Below are 18043 nucleotides of genomic sequence, written 5' to 3'. Positions count from 1 at the left end.
CGAGTGGAGCCATGTATATGTTGAACAGCGTCAGGGAGGATCCTTGGGGTACTCCGCAGATGAACTTGGTGGCTTCGGATCTGAAGGGAGGGAGGCGGACGCTCTGTGTTCTGCCGGAGAGGAAGGAGGTGGTCTAGACCAGGGTTTTGCCTCAGATTCTTGTGTCGTGGAGGCAGGTGCGTAGGGTGCAGTGGCAGACGTTGTCGAAGGCGGCTGACAGGTCCAGAAGGATGAGGGTCTTGCCGTTGTCCAGTACGGCCCTGGTGTCATCGGTGGCGGCGATGAGGGCCTTCTTGAACCTGATAAGGGATCATTGGACATGTATAGATTGATTCCAATTGCACAATGGCCTAGACTGATTTGCATATAGGTGGGTCCAAACTGAGGTGGCATGGTGTGCAAAATACCGATGTGTTCGAATGTGACTTTTTGACGAATGACGAATGCACTTTATTGTTTCAGTTAATAAAACCCATAACAATCTCCCAAAGCACTATTATTTCCACTTCATAAAATTATTAAAATTGAATTTCATAACAAATTCTACGGTGTTGCTATTGTTTCTAGACTCAATCTAAAATACATTAGGTCCATTTAAAACCAATCTGTTGATCATGTATCATACCTGGAATATTAAAAAACAAACTAAATGATCCAATTCCTATTACCATAATAATAAAATAAACTTCTAATACTATCGTTTTCAACCCAATATAAGGTCTGTTGATGCAATTAAAGCCCCCATCCTATTGATTACGTTTGTAACTCCTACTACATCTTCTTAATTATACAAAAAAAAAAGAGGGCCTTACAATTCCAGTACTCATAATCACTATCTGTCAATGAAACAGAGATTTAATTGTCCTTTTTCATTATTAGCTGTTCATAAAGTATCAGAAATTTCATCACCTCACAGTTCACTTGAGTAATTACCAGTGACTGAGAATATTTCACGCATACCATCAATCACTTTTTGTAAACTTTAGTGTGTTACCCTAAGTCGGACAGGTATGCCCAGATGTTGGTCACGTGCACACTGTGCCACTGGAACCAAGCTATAACTGGTTGATGAGCCTATAAGAAGTGCATAACCAGTCCTGGGTTGTTTGTGCTCTGTGTCAGGGAGGTCCTGGCTTGGCTGTTTGGGCTGGACTGTTCTTCTTGAAGGAGGGTCAAAAATGATTTACATGTAGCTGGGTCCAAACTGAGGTGTCATGGTGTGCAATAATAATGATGGATTGTGATGATGCCTAAGTAATTACCAGTGGTTGAGATTAATTCAGCATTTCATCCATCACTTTTTGTATACTTCAACAAAGTGATGTGGGCCATTCCGCCCCTTGGATCAAACTTTTGTTCCCAACCCAAGGAAACCTCAGCCCATAAATTCAGCAACCAGCAGAGGCCGCTGACAGCTGACAGTGTCCAAAGCCTGGTCCCAGGCAATCGACTGCAGAGAGAAGGCTCCAAGTGGGGGCCTTGAGTAGGTCTCAATTCAAGCTTTGGGATGGCCAATGAGTTCCCTGCGTACTCCTGAGGTATCCCAGACCTATGAGGTTTCTTAGAGAGGGAGGCAACAGCCCTTGGAATTAGCCCCCCATGCTTCTACTCTCCTTCCCTTAAGTCCTCAGGTGGTGTCCTGAGACTGGCATCTCAACACTAGGTATGTACCCTGAGGCTGAACATATGCCTGGCAAGCAAGGACTTACAGTGGGGAACCACAACCTCCCTCAAGGATGACACACTCTGTCTGTGTCATGCAGGGGACTACCTGGTGCAGTTCTCTGTCACTCGGTCTCCGTAACAGTGAAGGGAGCACCTCTGGGTCAGAAGTGGCCTCACCAGTGTCAGTCTTGGGGTGGTCTAATCGCAGAACTGGCATCTCCTAATCCACTGGTCCTCCCACTGGGAACTGTTTCCACCTGATGTCCATCCATCTGAGCCTCTGTACTTTCCTTTTGAAAGCAATATCCCCGTGAACCTGAGCTTTTAGTGTGTCCTGTGTGCCTCAGCCCTCCCAGCTCTTCTATCACTGGTGGTAACTAATTTCTCAGAATGCAGTCAGTGGGCATCTGGGGACTTACTATGGACTTTGTCTGGGTCATCCCCATCCCGTTTCAGGGACACTGAAGCCATGGGGCAAAAGAAATCCTGCCCATGTGCATGAGTAACTCTACTCAACTGTCAGGTGCCTCGAATAATGAAAGTGTTTATTGATTTACAATGTTCCTAGTTTAGACATAAGACAGAGATAATACCTAATGATCTGTGAGAAGCAAGTGAATCATACCTCTGTGCTGACTCTCTAAAATAGAGTCAATGTGTTCAATATGATGTGTATCACCAGGTTTGCATTTGAAAAGTGGATTGAGGAGCTGGGATTTGAATGCCATGTGTAAATGGCAGTAGTTAAATGTCCACCTGCTGAGGCTGTGATGGTTAATTATTTAGGAAGAGAGATAAAGAGCACCAAGGTCATCCCTGAGGTTATAAACAAATGCCCACATGCATCAAGGGTTTTTGCATTCGCAAACGGTGGGAATCGCAAAAATCGTCCGTTTGCGAATGCACAACGCTTTTTTGCGATGCATTAAGGTTTAGGCTTTTTTCGCGATTTAAGAAATCGCAATTTATTTGCAAATTCTTAAATTGCGATAGCATTTAAGAAATCGCAAGTTTGCGATTTCTTAAATGCAATGCATGAATGTTTTGAAATTGCGAATTCGCAATTTGGAAGGGGTAAATTAGCATGAAGTTGAACTTCATGCTAATTTACCGAAAACTTTCAAACATGCACTAGTTGCATATTTGAAAGTTTTAATTTACACACACACATGTGTTTGGGTCATGCGTGTGTATAAATTGCACCTAAAGTTAAATTTCAGGGGTACAGGGAGGGTTTCTTTGGACCCCCCCTGCACCCTTGAAATTGCATTCCCATTTTGCGATTCGCAAAATGAAATTCGCAAAATGTGAATGCCTTCCCATTCATTCCTATGGGTCTTTTGGCCCATAGGTATAAATTGGAAGGGTTTTCTTAATTGCGATTCGCAAATTGTGAATCGCAATTAAGGAAAAATACCGAATCGCAAAAAAAAAAGCAAATTTTTCATGCATTGCGGTTTGCGATTTCTAAATTGCGATTCCTTAATTTTCGCAATTTAGGAATCGCAAACGGCAGCAATGATGCATGTGGCCGTAAGCATCTGTATATTGGCATTGCTTATTCTTATTTTTGTTATTCAAACACTGTTTCCAACTTGTTATGAGTTTTTGGTATTTGGGATTTTGTAGTACAAAAGGGGGTTCTACTGAGGACTTGAGTTTTGAAGGTTTGTGGGCTTTTTTAGGAGTATGTCAGCGTTGGTTGAATTGTGCACTCTGACTAGGTATGTTTGTTTTACTATCATGGATTCACAGGTGTCACACGTACATCATGTATTCATATCCAGTAAGTAGTATTTTATTTGTTGATTAATTAAAATCATTACAAACAAGAATAGATAAAAGCAACTCACATAAACAAACATATACTATGCACAAAGTTATAATCATATTAAAATAATCATCTAAAATTGCATTAATACAGTCAATTCCATAATAATGTTTAAGCGTTTACACACTATTAAAATACAGGTATTAACTAGAGTACAATATATTAGCAGCAATCACTATTATAGCAGCATTTAACTTAAAGTGACAGTGTTAGCAGTAGGAAATACTAGTATAATACATTTTTTGCTATTTTCCATTTGCTAGCTATAGTAAAGTGCAATATGCATAACTATAGTAAATTAAACTAATAGCCCCTTCAACTGGCATACATTTTGATTTAAACAATTCCTAAAATAGGTTTCATTTTTTTTTTTTTAAAATTTTTTTTTTTTTTTACTTTGGATCACAATAAACCGTTATTTACTTGTTCTTCGTCTTTAAGTTTCTTCTCAACAATAATAATGAACTTAACAAAGTGGTAGGTAACTTTGATATTGGCCCCACTCAAACAGGTAATAATTGCTTGCCTGCATGTTCTAATTCCTAATTCATTAAAAATTGGTTTTAGGATCAACTTCCGAGCCTCTGCCAAAGCTGGACATAAGGTTACGATGTGTGTTAGTGTTTCCTCCCTTTGACTACAAAGCCTGCAAATGCTAGATTCCCATTGATTTTCCCATTTTGGTATACCATCCTTTGTCGGATATCTTCCCAGCCTTAAATACATAAATGTATTCTTAAGCCTAGGTTTTAAATGATAAGACAAGTAAGATTGAGGTGACAGCCTACCGAAAGAGTTTGCAACTGTCCAGAAATGACTTCTTTTTCTTAATTCCTCCTTGTCCGCTATAGTCGTTAATAATGCGGCCATTTGGTTCATCTCTTTTTTAAAAACGATCCTGCTCCTCAGTTCATCAGCCAAATTAGAGCAGTCAAATTTACTTATACATTCATTAAAATACAGCTGCCAATTTTTTGAATATTCCCCTTCTGAGATTTCAAGCCAGCATAACTTTGCCAGTGAGCCTTCCTCTGAACGGACTAATGTTAAAAGAGACTTCAAGAATGTAGATTGACGCGCCAGAGATTGTTTTTTCAAACCAAATTCCAGTCTTATGTTTGCTCGACTAATATATTTGGGGATTTTAAAAACAGTTTTATATATTCTAATCTCTATATCATGGAGCACTTTGGCGTCTTTGCCCCTGAAGATGAATGAGCAATATTCCAAAGATGGCATTAATTTTGCTCGCATCACCTTTATCAGATGGTCGTAATTGGGGCATAATAGTTTGTCTCTTAATTTTCTAAAAGCAAATGCAAGTGAGCAACCCCTAGCTTCAAGACTATTAAAATGCTGTCTAAAAATCAAACCATCGTCAAACATGATTCCAAGGTATTTGTATAATTTCACATTTTCAATTATCATACCGTTAATATTCCACTCATTAATCCTAGGCTTCCCTTTTCCCATAGTCATTATCTTTGTCTTTTTTATATTAATTGTCAGACCATTTTGTGTAACATAACCATTAAAAGAGTTAATTAATCTTTTTAATCCTATTTCTGTTTGGCTCATTAAGATCGTATCGTCTGCATATTGCATATATTTGATTTCCTGGCCATGAATAGAAGGCGAATGCGAATTTATATTGTTAAAATGGGCTGGTAAATCAGCCATAAAAAGATTAAAAAGGCAAGGAGCCAAGACACACCCCTGTTTTAGTCCCACATTTGTAGCTAAACGTTGGGTCATGTGTTTGCCATCGCCTATTTTGATTTGCACCCAGGTGTTGGAGTATAGCAATATAATCATTTTTAATAGAGATTCTGGAATACCCCAGTTCTGTAGCTTCCTCCAAAGTCTATTTCGTGGTACAGAATCAAAAGCGGCTTTTAAATCAATAAAACAAACATATAATCTTTGCTTCCTACTTTTGGCTCTCTCACCTAGTAACGTTAATAAAATCAAATTTGTATGGGTTGATTCGCCCCTTCTAAACCCTGTTTGAAATTTAGGAATCAGCTCCTCCTGTGAGGCTCAAGTCTCTAACTCTTCCAGCAAACAACTAGCAAATATTTTTGCCTCTACGTCAGTGAGTGTAATTAAACGGTAATTAGCCGGATTATCCTGCGGGCCACATTTGTAGATCGGCTGTATAATGCTCCCGTGCCAGGATAACGGAAGAAGACCTGATTTAAGAATCTCATTAAATAAAAGCATTAATAACTCAGGCCAATTACTCAATTCAGCCTTAAATATTGCATTTGGGATACCATTTGGACCCGGTGCTCCGTTGGATTTGATCCTTTTTATCGCCTTTTTTACTTTATTGAGCGACCAGGGTTTCGTATCCACTGTACAATGAGGAGGAGAGATGCCACCCCCACTCCCCCTATCTTTTACTTTATGCATGTCATCTAACCTATTATTACTATATTTATCATCATCTAAATATTCTGTATCCATTTTTTCATTAAAAAAGCTCACCCAACTCACTTCATCAACATTAGCACTGCTGCCTCTATTATTACCATTCTCAATATCATTAATGATACTCCAGAATAACCGAAGATCTTTGGATTTACATGCATGATGGACCTTTGCCCAAATTGATTCATAATAGGCTTGTTTTGCTATCCATATTTCCTTCTTGTATCTCTGTTTTAACTCTCTAATTTTACATGATATATTGAGACGTGGTAGCCTGGTATTATTCCTGTAAAGTAATCTTATTTCTTTATTAAGTTTTCTTTTTTGTTCAAGTAAGTGGAAAGAATACCATCCTGGTCTCCGGGGATTTAGTGTTATACCCTTACAGGGCTCATCTCTAGCAAATTTAGCTACTAATTTATCACACAAATGAGACCAAAGCTCAACCATAGACTGCCCTTCAGCATAAGCAGAGTGCGTATCCTGAATTAAACAGCCAAGAACACCCAGAATTTTATCCTCAGTTTTTCCATTCCAAACTAACCTTTTAAGATTAAAGGCTGTTGGAACTTTTATCATAGTCCTAGTTTCTGGCAGATACTCCGGTTCAATGTCAAAGAGAATGACTTGTGGATTATGATCGCTTTCGATCCTCGGGACAATCTCGTAATTTTTTACTAAATGATTTAATTTCTCAGACAGTATAGTATAGTCTATTACAGAGGAACATTCACCCTTGTTAAATGTAGGAATATTATCAGAATCATGCAGAATATTTAAGTTGTATTTTTTGAACTCATATTCTGTCCATTGAGCTAACCGTTTTAAGTCAAGAGTCTGCCCATTTAAAGGATCAAAGTGCATATTAAAATCACCTGAAATAATAAATACTGAATCCAAATGCTCATAATATAAAGTTTTTACCATTCCCCAAAGCAGGATTATTTGAGAAGATCTAACTTTCTTTTTACAACTTAAGTACACATTTAATAAGATAATTGAATGACTGGCTATTAGTTTAACACACTGGAGCCATTTAACATGGAGGTCAATTTCAAAGTGAGATGCTTTAAGATTTGTAGAGACGTATATAGAAAGACCCCCACGTGGGCGACCTGAGTTGGCTTCATGTGTTGCATTATTACAGTATTCTATGTAGCCAATAAGGGGTTCATTAGACATCGACCAGGTTTCCTGCAACATTATTATACTAGACGCTTTCAGGAAATCCATTACCCCTTGGTCTTCAATTAGTGATTTTAAGCCATTGGTGTTCCAGGAACATAGAGTCAGAGGATTTGAACTACATCAATCCTTCTTTTCATGATTTTGCTTAATTAATATTCCTGGAAGCCAACTCCAATCGTCTTGTAACTCTGGGACTTTCTTCAATGTTTCACAGGTCCGCAAACCAGATTGGCTACTCCTTATCTTAATGCCGTATGCTATGTTTAATTCCTTAGTTGCGCCTGATGCATTTTTTAAAACTCTAACCTGTTCTGTTCTGGTTGTTTTTTTATCATCTCGTTTTTGACTAGCCAGACATATTTTATTCTCATCACTTTTTTGCTGCATTATATCATGGGGCTCATTTGGAATCAACACCATTGGATAACAAGATTCTTGTGGTCTCCAAACTTTAATACCCCATTTCTCAAATACACTAACATTCGCTATTATTTTGTCTGCAATGTCTCTGTTTAGCCAAGTTGTAATTGTTATCTCCTTATCGGAGTATGCATCTTCTTCCTTAAATTCCACTGAATCGAGATCCGTAGTTACCACATCTTTAAGATCTGTAATAACACGTAGTAATTTCAAAATATTACCACGGTTTAAAATATCGTGCGGGCCTCTAGATATGTATTGGGGGCTGAAGGCTACTTTCCTTGTTTCGGGCGACTGGTTTAAATATTCACTATTTTCTTTCTTCAAAATAACAGGGGGGCATATATTTTCCATTACTGGCGACCCATCTCTTTCCGTCGGCAAAATGCCTTCTTTGACATCCTTGATTAATAGCTCTTGTGTCCCTAAATGGACCTCTTGAATAATTTTATTATCACCTTGCTGGACAGTGTGATTTACTAGTATCTGCTTAACAATGTTGTTTTGGTCTTCTTGGTCAACCTCTAATTCATTACTTGATATACGTCTTAAATCAATACCTCGATCATTACTCTGGCTTGTTAACTAACTGTTAGACTTAGCTGGATTCCTAATTTGGCCAAATTGCAGATTATGGACTTCTGCACTTACACTTATCATTTTATCGGATACTTTTTCCTTTATTATTATTGATGCATCGACTATGGGGACTGCACCGGATGTGCCCTCTACCTCCTCTGGGTTTTTTGTACAACACTCCAATAATTGGCTTTCATTTACAATAAGTCCTGATTTTTTATTGGGGCCAAAGATCGGAAAGTATGAATTTATTTCAGATCCCTTTACTTTCAATGGGTTAGGATCTCTACTCACTTTTTTACTAAGCGTTTGTAGTTCATAAGCTTTTTTATTGTGAGTTTTCCTTAGCCTTTTCCTAGCCCTTTTTGACAAGTTTGTCATTTTTGGTGGAGCCCTTGATTCTTTGCATTGTTTCGAACATGCTTTTTCCAGATTACTTGAGTCATTGATTCCACCAGAGACATCACAGCTCCCCCCTTCTATTGCCAAGCTGTCTTCTAAAGAAACTAAATGATGGACTTCAGTTTTAGCTTGTGGATTGCTAACATCTTTCACAGATTGAGATATAACATCATCACTCAGTCTGCCTAGAATATTAGAAGGTGCAGTCATTTCATCCCTACCTTGCCCATTTCTACCCGACAATGCTTTTACTTCTTGCACCATGGAACTAACTACTGAAGGCAGATCCGAGATCTTATCAATCAACTGTGCACATGTGCAGGTTATATATGACGTATTCTTATCTGCTTGAACTTTCGTAACAAGATTGGTTAAGTGCAGGAGTTTTGTGTCAATACCCGCCACGTGGTTTGCTAGAGTGTTTAATATATCCACCTGAACATCCAATTTATCTGAGTGGAAATTCAGCGCATTAGTAATTGAACCCATGGTATGTATTAAACAGTCCCATAAGCCCTGTTCTGTGCTAACCTCACCCTTTGTTTGATTGGCCTCAACTTTAGATGATGACGGTATATTCTCTTTAAGGTCTGAGCTACATCGATCGATTGTACTAATATTCTTCTCAGAGCTACCAACATCTTGATTGTAAAATGATTTATTAATAGTGAGGCTATTAAAGCTATTCTCCATTTCAATACTTGATTGATCCAGATTAATCAAGCTGACATTGCCATCTTTAATTAAACGACTATTTGGGACAGGCTGTAAATCCTCTGTAACTAGAAAGGATTCGCTGGATCCGTATTTAAGAGCAGGAATTCCAACATCAACTCCTTCTCCAGCTTCAGGTCCTTGTACATACATATTACCAAGCACACTTTCGTATTTATTTTCAATCGGTGCCTTCAGCGGAGACAAATGGCACCCTACATTCACCCCCTCAAAACTCAACTCTTGACTGACCATTTGAGAATCAATAGCCTGCCGAGGCTCCACCTGCGCTGTAAAGGCACAGTCATGAATTTGCGCCTGAGCTTGTAACTGCCCTGCTAAAATTAAGGGATGGGGTGAGGTTGAGGGTGCAAGTGTGGGTGTCAGCGCTTTTTCTGTCACAACCTCTGCGACTAGAATCTTCATGTCCTGCTTAACCAATACAACATCCACTTTTTCGGACAGCATAGTTTTGGTCAGATCATTAACAGGGCAACTTTCTTTTTCTTTTTTACACAATGGGGAGGGCAGGGGAGAGGATAATGTGCACTCACTAAACCCCCCGCTAAGTTCGTCCCTCTCAGAAAACTTTCTTTTATGGTTTTCTTTGTGAATATCTTTATCTGATTGTATTTGATGGTACTTAAAGAAGTAGTTCTTTATAGACGTCTGCGCCACACATGGAGACTTCATATGAACATGGTCTTTACATAGGGTAGCGGATAGAGCCCTTTCCTCGGCTGGGATAAGCATATTCTCCTCTGAACGGGCACCTCTTCCATTATTTAACACGTCTCCCTCCTGTTCTCCGTTTCCCTTTTCCCAGCTAAGTCCAGCTTGGTTTTCTCCAGTCCCTACCATCACTTCTTGTTTCACCTCAGTCGATTTAATTCGCTTAGAGCCTTGCGGGGCTCCACGCTGGAAACCAGACCTCATCATCATAAAACACACAAGATCACACAAGGACCGCTCAACACCACCTCTTCTCTTTGAGATCTTTTGAGTTACTGAGCTTGCATAGGGTTTTGCAACTCTCTTGGAGCTCTATTGCGAGATCTCACTAACAACCAGTGTTTCCTAGTCTCTTTAAGTCTCTGTAAGCTCAAACCCTCACCACCCCGCTCTATTTACTCCTCCTCCTCCTCCCAAGCCTGTCTGCCCCCTTAAGTAGGAACACCTGCCGTCAGGGAGGAGAAACGAGGATATTGCGTATTTGACGTGGCGTGATGTCTACTCACTCTGGCGTTGAAAAGATAGTTAAAGATAGTTAAAAATAGTTAAAAATAGATAGTTAAAAAGTTGAAAGGTGCTTGGATTTTTATTTTTCACTAGGGATTATAACTGCCAGTGCTTGCAGCAATAACAATGCCAGTTCGCTATGTTCGCTATGTTATTAGTATATACTAGTTATACTCCAGTTATACTCCAGTCTCCTGTATCCACAGTGTACGGCAAACGACCACGAGATTCGGGCCACAAACTGCCAGGAAACCCACAGCAGGGGAACCACAGAGTTGTCCCTGGAGGCCAAAGCGTGTCGAGTTCAGCACAAACACGCGGCAGCACTCGGGGAGTGAAGGCGAGCAACTCCTCCTGACACTGCCTCGCTCACCTCACTCACTCGCTCACCAGCTGGCGCCGCCTCTCGATAGCATTCTTGGCCACTTGACCGCTTGAACAGTGCGGAACACTCCGCAACACACCCCCAGACTTGGGCTCAGGTTCCACACCTCCACTCCTCCGGTGTCTCCCCTGGTCTCTCCCGGTTTCTCTGGGTTCCTCAGGGCTCCACACCTCCTTGCCCCCTCCAACGGGCTCCTTCAGACTTTACTCGCCCGCCCCCCTTACCTCAGGCCGGGCTCCCAGCTCCTGAAAGGGGTTATGGGCTACGGATTACTCAGATTACTCCTGCAGAATTACTCGCACACCAAGCACAGCTGCTGCTGCTCGATCCTAATCGCTCCGCCTCTCTCTCTGTGGTTCGAGTCTCTCCAAGCCCACAGATAAGCCACAGTCTCCGGTCTCCGGTCAGCGACGGGAGAGCAGGCAAGCGCAGAGGGGGGACGGCTGTTTTTCGAGCACCTCACCTCACCTCACCTCACACCTCACATGCACATGCACACTCGTGCCAGTGCCCGGAACAATTCAATCCAAAGCTCCGCAGTTCTCAGGACTGCGGGAGGGCGCAAGCCGGGTGCAAGCTGGTGCAGGTGCGATTACGGAGCGGAGCAGACCGCAACCTTACACCGAAGATGGCGTTTTGGCGTTCTGGCGTCTTGAGCAGCTCACGAGCTCCCTCTGGTGGCCGCAATGATTTTTTTTAATTGGTTCAAGTGAATGGCATATACATTTTTGTTTTCTGTGGGTTTCTATTTGTTGACTTTTATATTTACTCTTAAGCTACGGGCCTTTTTTCCACCGGTCATTTCTCCAATGAGCGGGAGGCCTTGGAGGCTGGTTTTGAAAATCCAGAGCCGCTCCTGGCGCCTCTAATGCTTTTCACTTCCAGAGGTTAATTACAGTAAGCACAGGAGGCGTTGAAAGAGATGCAGCGAGGGAGAAAGTAGAGATAAAGTCATCAAAGAGGGAGAAGAGCGATAAGAAAAGGCAATAGAGAGAATGGATGGGCGGAAAAAGAGAGATTTCTCAAGGAAATGAAAGTGTGGGGCTGGTTTGAGCATTTTTGCCATGGTGGCTTTTGGTATCCCAGTCTGGCCATGATAAAAATTGGGTTGCCTATTGCCCTCCTATTCTTGTCCCCATAGTAGTACATGTTACTTCAGTCATAGGTCACCATTTGCTCTGTGTTTCTGCATGGTGAGTGCTGCCTCCTGGTGTTCAATTGTCACTGTAATGTGGGAGAAATATTCAAAGTGCTTGATCTGATCACTTTCTTTTCTTGTTTTGGTCACATTTTGATACATTAGCCCGTTACTCTTTGTTAGTTCTACATTTTAGTGTGCTTTGTGGTGTAGTAGCATAATCAAAGGATGACTGAAATATGTGCTAACATTTTTTGTGAAAAAAATGTTTGCATACAGTAAAAGAGATCATCTTTGAAAATGCAAAACAGGAATATGTTGATTCAACAGAGAATCACACTACATGTTGCCTTAAAGTTTGGTTTTAAATCTGTTACACTTTAACAATAAAAAGTGGCGTTCTGAAAAATAGAGACTTTGGAAACTTGGGTGCCAAGTCACCTGGGGCCATATGTATCATTCGAAATTGCGATCGCAAACGCTGAAATCCGCAGAATTTCAGCGTTTGGAATCGCAATTTAGCTAAGTAGGATGTATGAATGGAAATTTGCAATTTCCTATTTGCGATCCCTTAAATGCGATGTAAGAGGCCCAGAAAAAGTGCAATTTGGCCATAAGGAATCGCAAATTACCACCAACTTCAAGTTTGTGGTAATTTGCGATTTCTCTGAAAAATTCACTTTTTTGCATTTTTCAAAGTGCCATGCGGCACACATACATGCCCTTATGGCATGTATGTGTGCCACATGTGCACACATGCATATTTCAGAGATGCAACAGGATGTCCATTTGACACCCTGGCACCCTTGAAATTGCATTCTCAATTTGCGATTCTCTAATTCAGAATAACAAATTGAGAATGTCTTCCCATTCATTCCTATAGGCCTCTAGGCCCATGGGAATGAATGGGGAGGTATTCCTTAATTGCGAATCGAAATTTGCAATTCGCAATTAAGGAATATGTAGGATTCGCAAAATTATTTGCAAATCCTACATACATAGCGTTTTGCAATTCTCAAATAGCGATTCGCAAAAAGTCGCTATTTGAGAATCGCAAAACCAAAGTTTCATACATGTTGCCCAAAGGCACTTATGAGTGTAGGAAGTATCACTCCTTTTGTGCTAATTCCCTTACTGATAAATGAGTTTTTGAATTATTGTAAAACATCTCAAATGGAACTATTCAGGAGCTTTCATATACAATTAGAACTTGTACAAATAGGAGTTGGACCTTTCAGGACCACCTAACGAAGAGATTTATGAGTAAATGTAATTGTGCTCCCATAGAAATACTTCACATGCTCATAAATGCCTTTATGAATTGGCCCACCTTTTCCTGATTGCAAAACAACAACTTAAATTGAAAATCAATATCTCATTGAAGGACTTAACACATTTTACCATAGTCCATATGTTTCAGAAGTCTTGCTTTTTGAAAAGCAAAATAACCAATAAGCAAGATATAGAATGTAAAAGGTGAACTAATTGAAAAATAATTGTTAAAGATTGTGTTGAAATATTACACAATTGCCTCGGTGGGGTGATTTAGATACCATTTAGATTAAAAACCTAGTGACTCAGATGAAACATGGGATGAATTCATCCATAAATTAGAATACTTACATAGCAAGATAATGAACACCTCTATTCACTCAAGCATTAAATGCTTAATCCTTGACTAATCATTCTTCCCACAACGGTGATTCAGAGAGGATTTGTAGTGTCAGCTTTCCATTTTGTGAAACGTACATAGGGGCAGATGTACAAGCCCCTTGATCCACTTTTGGGTCACTTTTCCCATGTTAAAAGTGACACAAAAGTTGCGCAAGGGGCTTGTAAATCTGCCCCATAGTATACTGATCAGATGGAATCAATTGCAGTGGCACCATTGATATTGCTACGCGCACCACAGTTTGTTGCACCATTACTACTACCACATATTTCTTACAATCTGAAGTATATAAGAAAATCCTGACACATTCTACCCAGGGTGGTCACAGCAACATAAGCAAGGTTACAAGATGCCTGGAGCTTCAGAGAGAGAAAGGAGAAAGCAATGGAAGATAGCGTAAGTGTTCAAATGACATCATCCTATGGCACTGATTATTCAGGCAATACATTCACATCTGGCTTTGCATTACTTTTCATGGGATATGCCTCTTGCTTGCAAAAATGACCTAGTAAACATAATAGACTTCCAGGACCCTGAATACAAATGCATAACATAACATAACATAACAAAGCATATAACATATGAATTTGTAAAGTGTGTGGTCACGGTTTGGGGCATCTTGGCGGAGAATAATAGGTGTTTATTGCTACCCAAGACAATGGTAGTCATGTTACAGACTTCTGAAGGGTGAGAGGTTAAATGGACCCAACAGGAGTCGAATTTGTTGTCAGAAAGTCAAACGGTCCCCTGAGCCATCAACCCTGGTAATGTAGTAGAGTATTAGACAAGTAAAATCGTCCATTTCACAAAAATCATCCAAAACATATGCTTCAGAATTGTTAATGGCCTTGGTCTACAAGAAAAATGATAAAACATTTCTGTGACAACCAGCAAATCAGAAGCTCCTCCTTAAGCTTTATTTGCTGGAAAAAAGCAGGCCATTTTGGCTCTTGGGTATGATTAGGCCCAGTTTCTCCACAATTGACATCAGTCAAAACAGAATACATTTTGGGAGGCCAAGGAGAGCAAATGGAACCCAAAAGGCTTCACAGTGAAAAGCAGAAGATGACTTGATGGAATGTTCTTAAAATGAAGGAGCTGGCTGGGGCAATGTAAGTATATATAATTTACAGTGTGCTTATGATAGATAGAATTCCATTCTGATGTGTACTCGGAAATAACTGCCTACCTATCACAATTGTATCGCTAGTCCAATATTGTTGAAAACACAATATAATTTCTACGCTTGGATGATATTTCACAAGTACTAAATGGAGGTGTTTCACCTCGGTCTTCATTTTTTTGCATCCCTTACACTTTCATGCTATGTTTATTCTTGTACATTCCAAATAATACAAATATGAACCTTAAGGAAAAGTGATTATTTTCAAAACACCTTTTAAAGAATATGGGTAGTGTATAGTGGCGGACCTATTGCCCCTTTCTCCTTCAAACAAGAAATATTGTCATCTCGTATTCAGTCACTTGCCTGAATAACAGCACCATTTGAAAACATGATTGTTCATATATACATTTCTAATTTTGCTCCCATCTTCTGCACTGTCATACTATATTTCTCCTTCAATCCTTCCAAGGAATAAGGATACTTTTCAATGGTTGACCTCTTGTCAGTTTGTTCCTTGAGCGACAGACATTGATTCCTATTATTTATTAATAGATCTGAAGTATACCACCATTTGAAAATCTGCCATTTGACATGGATATTTCTTCTTTTATTTCTAGCTCTTCCCTTGGTCTCCGCACCTCAAAAACTTTTCCCCTCACAGAATGTTTACATTGTACATAGTACAATTAATTCCAGTAATAGGAGCCACAAGCACATTTACCAGAGAAAAAAATGGAAACAAATATATACATGAAGCACTTGATGAAGCAGGAATGAGGAGTTTTTCGTGGTTGGCAAAATTTAGAGCCAGATTTAGATCTCGGCGGACGCGTTACTCCGTCCCAATTGTGACGACTATCACATCCACCGAAATATAAACCTCATTATGTCCTATGGGGTCTATATTTCAGTGGACGGGATATCCATCACTCTTGTAATAAAGTAGAAATCTAGATTATGCCCTTAGTGTCTTATGAATGTTAAAAGGGGTCTGAAAGGAGGCAACATATGTTAAGTATATGTTAATTTTTACTGAAATCACACTTTTCAAGAAGCACATAGTGAAACAAATTGGTGACAATTTAATCTTCTATGTGCTGTTAGTACAGTAATCTCTTTAACTCATTTCTGAAGATTTTGTGGGAGGAATTTATTCTGATCACTGGTGGGATAGAATTTCACACCACAGGGACAAAATCTGAGAAGGATTGTGGAAGTGTTCTTTTCTTTTTTGCAGGAAGTGGATTTAAGCATGAAAGCGTCCGTTTTATGAAGTTTAACCCGGCCACCTCATATAGAAAGTTTATGATCTTGGTAGTTCCGTGTTCCGGTATGGGTGACTTTGTGGATGATGCACGCCAACTTAACCATAAACAGAACTACAAATGGAAGCCGCTTTAAATATGATAGTATTGGGGTAATGTATTCACATTTTCTGGAGCCTGTTAGCAAAATAGGGTGCTACAAAGATGACTAAGCCCAGAAGCAAACCATTTATAAGTACAGGATATAGTACTAATGTAGTTTTTCTTTGCGTATCTCTACATGCCTTGGTGGCCCTGCAGTAAATTGAGTTAGTATAAGCACCAAAAGGACATACAGCCTGATTCATCAAGGTGAGTATTTGCTATTCCTTAATAGCGATTATTAAGGAATCGCTATTAAGGAATAGCAAAATGCTATTCACCAAGAAATCGCTAAATAAATTGCGATTTCTAATTATTCCTTAATTGCGATTAGCAAATTGCTAATCGCAATTAAGGAATATCTCCCCATTCATGAATGGGAAGACATTTCAATGTGCGAATCGCAATTAGCGATTTGCATATTGAAATTGCGATTTCAAGGGTGCAGGTGTGTCCAAAGGACACCCTGTAGCACCCCTGAAATGTATGCTACATTGGTGTTGCGCACCCACATGTCCCAAGGACATGTGTGTGTGTAACATGAAACTTAGAAAAATGCATTTAAATGCATTTTTCTAAGTTTCCGCTATTTACCACGAGGTTTGACCTCGCGGTAAATAGCGGGAAATTTTTGCGAATTCGCAATTTGAAAATGTTTCAAGAATAGCCTTTAAGGAATCTCTAATAGAGATTCCTTAAATGCTATTCCTCGCAAATATGCAAATTCTTAAATAGCGATTTTTGCATTTGGGATGATGAATCCCAAATGCAAAAATACCGCTCGCAAAGGGCCAGATTCTCAGAATCTGGCCCTTTGCGACCGGATTTAACAATGATGAATTAGGCTGAAAGTGTTTTCCATTTGCAACAAATATGTGTTAACATTCCCTGAATATTCCAATTGTATTCCCATTTTAAATATTTTAGGACTAACGGACACATGCATCAAGCTATTTAGGAATCGCAAACGGTGCGATTCGGTAAAATCGGCCGTTTGCGATTCCTAAATACCTTTTTAGTATGCATCATGCATTTTTGGAAAAATCGCTATTTTTAGCGAATTCCAAAAATGCGATTGCTCTTAAGGAATCGCAAATTTGCGATTTCTTAAAAGCAATGCATCATTCTTAAAAAAATTGCGAAATTTCAAACTGGAAGTGGAAATTACCACGAGGTTGAACCTCGTGGTAATTTTCGAAATGGTTTAAATTTGCTTAAAATTGCTTTTTTTAAACTGTGCAATTACAGACACACATGTCCTAAGGACATGTGTGTATGTAACTTGTACTGAAAAGTACATTTCATTGGTGCAGGGGGGGGGGTCATTGGACCCCCCTCTCCACCCTTGAAATGCATTCATGAATTGCGATTTTGGAATTGCGAGTTCGCAATTCCCATTGATTCCTATGGGCCTTTTAGCCCATAGGAATGAATGGGAATTGCGAATTCGCAATTGAAAAATCGCAAATTTCATGCGAATCAGTAAAAATTGCGATTTTTACCGATTCACATAAAATTTGCGAGAAAAATGATGCATAGGCTTTTGCGAATTCTTAATTGCGATTCGCTATTTTTCGCAAATAAGAATTCGCAAATGCCGATATTGATGCATGTGGGTGTCTGTCACCTAGGCATGTAAGAGTATGTGAAAGAGTTCTTCCCTGTACTATCTTACATATTCGGAAATGCCTTTATGAATAGGTCGGTAGTGCTTTTATTTCCACACAGTGAGTGTTTGAGTTTCATTTTTTAATGCAGGAATTTTAATTAAAGACTACAATTTTGTATGGTAAATGAAAGCGCAGAATCAAGGCAAATTTACCTCCATGAATACATACAAAAAAA

Source organism: Lissotriton vulgaris, chromosome 8 (assembly GCF_964263255.1).
Source record: "Lissotriton vulgaris chromosome 8, aLisVul1.2, whole genome shotgun sequence".
In the NCBI taxonomy this organism is placed as follows: domain Eukaryota; kingdom Metazoa; phylum Chordata; class Amphibia; order Caudata; family Salamandridae; genus Lissotriton; species Lissotriton vulgaris.
Note: the sequence above shows the minus strand (reverse complement) of the source record.